Source organism: Micromesistius poutassou, assembly GCF_964030765.1.
Source record: "Micromesistius poutassou genome assembly, chromosome: 9".
Taxonomy (NCBI): Eukaryota; Metazoa; Chordata; class Actinopteri; order Gadiformes; family Gadidae; genus Micromesistius; species Micromesistius poutassou.
Window position 1 is genome coordinate 13,733,120 of NC_140279.1, and position 6,763 is coordinate 13,739,882.

A 6,763-nucleotide genomic window follows, 5' to 3' on the forward strand; every position below is an offset into this window, starting at 1 on the left:
GAGTACTAGAAGAGTATAGAAAATGCCACAGACCAAGCACCTGAGAGAGCTCTTTAGAACTGCAAATTAAACTTGGTGGATCGACAAAAAAGAGCTAACATTCTGTTAATTTATATTCTTACATTGTCCCATATTGCATACAATTTCATGCAATTTGCAGTTGCAGCTCTGTCAGTATTGAGCAACGAGATAAATAAAACAAATGATTATTGTTACATGATTTCTTTCACCCACACATACGCGCAATATATCTGCTTGATTGCCTCAAATAAATTTAAATAATGTCTAAACGTTAAAATAAATAACAATAAAATTACATATCCTTACCAACTGCAATTCAGTGGATGAATTGTCGAACCAGTTATCCGTTCACCTGTGCACGCACCAAACAACCAACAGTGTACTGTGTGACTCCAGCCCGGTCGAGTTCGGCTATTTATAGGTCGCAGGACGGGAGGGGGGAGTTTGAGTGCCATGCGTTATTCCCATAAAGAAGTGAGGTTTTCTTGTAATTGCGATTGCAACTTAGATAGGATAATGTAAATTAGTTTATTGATTTTCAAGACACATTAATACAGGAAAACAGCAAGGAATAAATAACTCCCGGGTAATTTCTAAGTACAATTAGGCCTAAATATAAATTCAATAAAAAAATTCAATAAAAAACGTTATATGCTGTGTTATTTAAATTTTGGTGATCAAATCGGTTATGTGGCTCCAGATTAATTTTATTTGTTGGGAGAGGGACCAGTTGAAGGTTGCAGAACCCTGGTTTAGACGCAGCACATTGAGCAAATCCAAATTATCAGTTGCGGTTGCTAACCCTAACCTTATCCCATGATGGTTCCTGATGGTTATTAGCCTACCACACTATCTGTAACTCCTCGACATAGCGTTCCTTCTCCACAATGTTAAGATCATGGCTCATTAACAATCATCTATACTTAAGTGGGTTTACGCACAGTCTGACATAAGCTGCAGCCTCGGGGCCCACATGTGCAAGGTGCCCTGGATTGGCCAGAATATTTTCAATTCTACTCAAATTAAAAATAAATTTTCCCCTATTGGCCCATAACAAGAAACATGAAAAAATTAAGCAGCTGTTTGGTTAGATGTGTGGGCCATGTCAGGTGGCCAGGTTCAGAGCCAGGTTCATAAAGTTCAAATTTGTTGCCATATAATAGGCCTACGTCACGGCTACTCCTACTGGACAGCTAGCGGCAAAAGGTCTTCAGCCACCCGAAGAAATACCCCAGTGATGTCCAAGCCTCATCGAATTCCTCCATGACGGCCTCACCTGTTGCTGCGGAGAGGGAACCAGAGGCCGCAAATCCCGCTACCTTGAGCTCGGATCATGCATGCTGGGACATTATTGATGAACATATTAGGAAATACTGGATTAAAATTGGACCTGAAACCTGTCAAAAAAAGACGCAGATGGCGCTGCGTCCGAAACACATCACAAACATCAACATAGGTAAAACCCTGTTTATACGTGGTGAAACTGTGCCAAGATAATGGCTGCTTCATTCCCCATCAAAGGCACTGTGTTTTGGGGTATTTGGGGACAGTGATCTCTAGTCTGCACTCACAGCAGGCTATATTCGACTGGAGCAACGCAGCTGCGTGCTTGGCTGAACATGAAGGATCGGAGAGCCGCAGAAAGGCAATGGTTGCGTATATTTCCCACGGTGCTGATGCTGGTTTGTTTTGGTTTATTCGAGTATTGCACAGCGGTTCGATTTGTGTCTCTGTAAGGATGTTGTGATGTTGCCTCAGTAAAACAGGGTGTTCTGTACTGCTGCAGATGTTTTAGGCCTGCCTCTTGGGTTAGACAGCTTAAAAGCTGTAGCTTGCAGATGCACGGTGAATGCCTTTTTAATATTCCTAGCACGCTTTTACACTTGGCACTAGCCTATATTACTTGACCAGTAACACAAATAGTGGCCTAGGGGCCAATGTCAACCTTAATCCGCCACTGCACTCACTGAACCGCCGAAGCCCCTATATTTTATCCACCGGCTCAAGGAGAATGGATGAAAGCCAGCCTTCCTGGCTGATGCTGGGAAATTAATCGCATTGTTTTTTTTAACGTGTCCTGTCAGATAGACTAATACTCGAAGGTGAGAAATGTGCTTATAGCCTAGGTGAGACAGATTGGTTGAATCTTATCTAATGTACCTTTCAGTATTTTTTAATGACATCGTGTACATTTCCAGAATGTTCTATTTGTTTAAAGTTAATTATTTCCAATACATTAATTTTCCACATCCACTCCAAGGCTAGTGGGACCAGGGCATGGTTTGGAACGGTCCTTATTTCACAACCGGGTGTGATGTTGATCAGCCATTACAAGATATTTCAAAGGGTACCCTTAAGTGATATTTGACCAAGGGAGTTCCACCCAGATGTCTGATTTATAGATCTTCTTGGTATAATCCCAGTGTATACTTTCCCTCTTATTAAATGCATTAATGTCTCAAGGCCACAAAGGCCTCAACCTTGCCTCACTAGGACAGGGAACAAAAAACATAAGTAAACAGAGCACAAAGAACGTCCAGAGGAAAGGATCAAGGTAACGCCGCAAAGCAATATGGCACATTTGCACATTACGATTCATGATCTGTGTATATACACATTGCAGTGTTTCCCATACATAGACCAATGTGTGGCGCAGCGCCACAGATTCAACAACGAGCGCCACAAATTGATTCCGCTTTTTTTCCCTTTAACGCGATTTTTAAGTAGGCCTATGACATCAGTTGTTTCCCACAGACCAGGTAGCAATGTGTGGAACTTTTGGTTTTTGGCCGGAGTGAGACTCTGTAGAATTGTATAATGCTTACATTATAACAGGATATAACATTTTATACAACAGTTAGTTCCGACCGGTCCCAACCGAGCAATTTGATTGGACAACGAGACATTCCATAGTGCTGATATACAGTATAACAGCACTGGGACTTTTCACAGACATAATCACTCCGCTGTACGGGCGTTCTAATAACCGTTATTAGCTAACTAGGAATGTTTATGTACTGTATATGTGTTGCCTGGCAACAGCCTAGTCTCCCTTCAGTTGCGGAACTATTTTTGTTGGCGGAGCCGAATAAATGATTACTAAACAAACAAATCATAATCTCTTGTTTCTTATTACTGTTAACTAATAAAATGTGCTCGTAGCACTGTTGTATAAAAGCAATATCACACTCGAGGTCGTGCTGTTGTACTGTATATCAGCACGGTGTGATTATCTGCGGCACTCGGCCTGCGGCCTCGTGCCTACGACCGAATCACAGCCGTGCTGATATACATTACAACAGCACTCCCTCTCGTGTGATATTGCTTAAATAAGTTATAAGTTATAACATTATTGGATATTGCGGGCGGGAGTTGGATTGCGGGCGGACGGGATTGTTGTGTTGGATTGTGGGCGGACGGGATTGTTGTATTGGATTGCGGGCGGACGCCATAAAAATTTTTTTCTGATCTTCAACTCTTTTGGCATGATGATTAAGTCCTTAATGATGATTAAGTAGTCTTTTGTGAGGGTATAGAACAATTACTATCTTAATTATAGAAGAAATCAAAAACAATCAGAGCCGAATAAGTTGTGTATAATAGGCCTCATAGATTGGCTGCAGCCCTTCGAGCCCGCCGGTACCCTGCAACTGCGTCAGGAGTCCTCCGGGATAACATACCCCGGAAGGCCTCCTTCTTCAGTCGGACGGCTTCCCTGACCACGGGTGTCCACCACGGTATCCGAGGGTTACCGCCCCTTGAGGAACCTAAGACCCTGAGGCCACAGCTCACCGCCGCAGCTTCAGCAATGGAGGCTTTGAACACCGCCCACTCCGGCTCAATGCCCCCAACCTCCACAGGGATGCTAGAAAAGCTCCGCCGGAGGTGTGAGTTGAAGATCTCTAGGACGGGGGCCTCCTCCAGACGTTCCCAATTCACCCGCACTACCCGTTTGGGCTTACCAGGTCTGTCCAGCCTCTTCCCCCATTCCCTGATCCAACTCACCACCAGATGGTGGTCTGTCCAAAACATAGGGCCTCAGATCAGCTGACACGATCACGAAATCGATCATTGATCTTCGGCCTAGGGTACTCTGGTACCAGGTACACTTATGAGCACCCTTATGTTCAAACATGGTGTTCGTTATGGACAATCCATGACTAGCACAGAAGTCCAGTAACAAAGTCTGTTGTTATCATGCGTTTATCTGCAGAATGACTGGAATTATTCTTGAATAATTTTGATGATGCACACTCAATGTGAACAACACCGAAACAAGCCTATATTAAAAGACTAGTTTGGGTGAGCAGGGACTCTCTTGATAGTGCAGGCTGTATAGAGGCACAGGCTCCCTGCCGTGTCGTATATACAGTATATATCCACAGTTTCTGTAGGGGTGTAAACAAAGGTGTAGATAAGGTTAAGGGCATGTCAACTTTCCAGATGCACCTTTTCAGAGATGTACGCACGAGGATGCCCGTGATGTTGCATTTTCTTGTGTGTGTGTGTACACACACACACACACACACACACACACACGTCTTCAAAAAAAATTGCCTACAACACAAACTGCCCTTGTAGCAGGTGCCTAAAATTAGAGCCATGGGGTCAATCAGCAACATCTTTAAACAGAATCATTCACATGCTATAAGTCATTTTACCAAATTATTCACAGATGAATAATGTGGCTTATTATTCATCTGACTGGCATATTATGAAGGTAAATATGTTGCAAAATGCGAGAGCTTGTGACTTTATGGAATACATACATATATGTGATAACTTCGTTAACCACTTAAGTGTAATTAAGTATAATTATAGTGTAATTAAATATTCACACACATGTGAGTGGCTTTTGAAGTGACGGAAGAATAAAATCACATGGGATGGGCTGGTGGAAAAACGTTTAACTTGTATGTTGAAATTTACACTCCTAGAAGATAATCCAACAGCGGTGTTCTGAATGTGAAGTCATTGAAAACATATATTCACATGTGTATCTTTTGCTGTCCATGTGCTGCTCACGTTGAGTCACGTTGAAGTAATTTCTAAATTAAAAATAAACATGGTTAACTGTGGGATAGCTTAAAAAGGCACCTTTGAATGTTTGCATTTCCCTCGATTCCCACGATATGCCTATCCTGGGTGTTGCTCATCTGTAGAACAGATGAGCCAGAAGAGAGCTCAATTAAATTGTTTTTATAGGTTTGTGAATGTCTCAATTCAATTCAATTCAATTTTATTTTTTATAGCCCTTAATCCCTTCACTGGTACAGTGTCACAGGGCTTATATAATATTAATGACAAACCCTCTGGCATCGGCAGACAAATGCAAACTGCAATAAGTCTGGCACCTCTCCCGTCATTTGCATTGCCTCTGGACCCAATTGGAGCCTATTGGTCTCACGCAGTCTCAATGTTCTCATTTCTGCCACGTCCCAGCTTCTGCCTGCAGCCTACCAGCCTGCCAGCCTGCCAGCCTGCCAGCCTTCTTACCTGCCAGCCTTCCTACCTGCTTTCCCTAGTTGCCTTGCCTAACCCTATTATCACCTTGTTTAACCTGGTTCCATATGTATACGACTCATGACTGCATGCTGAGCTCCAGCTCTTTAACTCTAACCAAAAGTGTCTGCACTGCTGAAGATATTATTTGGATGAAGAAACAGGCGGAATCACCTTTACCTTTAGAAACTGAAAAGGTTTTATGGGAGCTCTAATTCAGATGTTTTGATTTCAATCTGAATCTTTGTGAAATGTTCCTGGTAGGGATATCTTAATTAAAAGACAAATTTTCACATCAAGAAATGTGTTTCATATGTATGGGTAGAGTACCAGCCGATTATAGTCTGTTTCAGTCTGTAAAATCTTCTGTACGTACACAGTTGTACCCATGACATATTATGAATAATTATTTCTTGATAAGGAAAATTGTGTTCAAACAAGACACAGAAAGAAACATGTCATGGAGATTCAGATCGAAATCGAAACTTGAAATTGAGCTCCGTTGACTTCAGAAAAAGTATGTTTCTAGAGGTGGGCGTGGCTCATGCGGTGGGCGTGGCGCATGAGGTGGGTGTGGCTCATGAGGTGGGTGTGACTCACGAGGGGGGCGTGACGCATGAGGTGGGAGTGGGTCATGAGGTGGGCGTGACTCACGAGGGGGGCGTGACGCATGAGGTGGGCGTGGTACATTAGGTGGGCGTGACACAAGAGGTGGGCGTGACACATGAGGTGGGCATGGTACATTAGGTGGGCGTGACACAAGAGGTGGGCGTGACACATGAGGTGGGCGTGGTACATTAGGTGGGCGTGACACAAGACGGGGGGCGTGACACATGAGGTGGGCGTGGTACATTAGGTGGGCGTGACACAAGACGGGGGGCGTGACACATGAGGTGGGCGTGGTACATTAGGTGGGCGTGACACAAGAGGTGGGCGTGACACATGAGGTGGGCGTGGTACATTAGGTGGGCGTGACACAAGAGGTGGGCGTGACTCATGAGGTGGGCGTGGTACATGAGGTGGGCATAGACCTCTGAAGAATAAGTCCCGCCTCCGAGGCTCCTGGTTCCCTCGGTCAAATGTCTATGGGAAATAACATGGGGTTTTTGAATGATGTACATAACAAACTGTAGGTGGGGAAGAAGTAAAAGCTGCATCACATTTTGAACTACACACTTTATATAGTTTCCACTGGGTTTTTGGATTGTCTGTGCCGTTAAAGTAGTTAACTATTATGAAG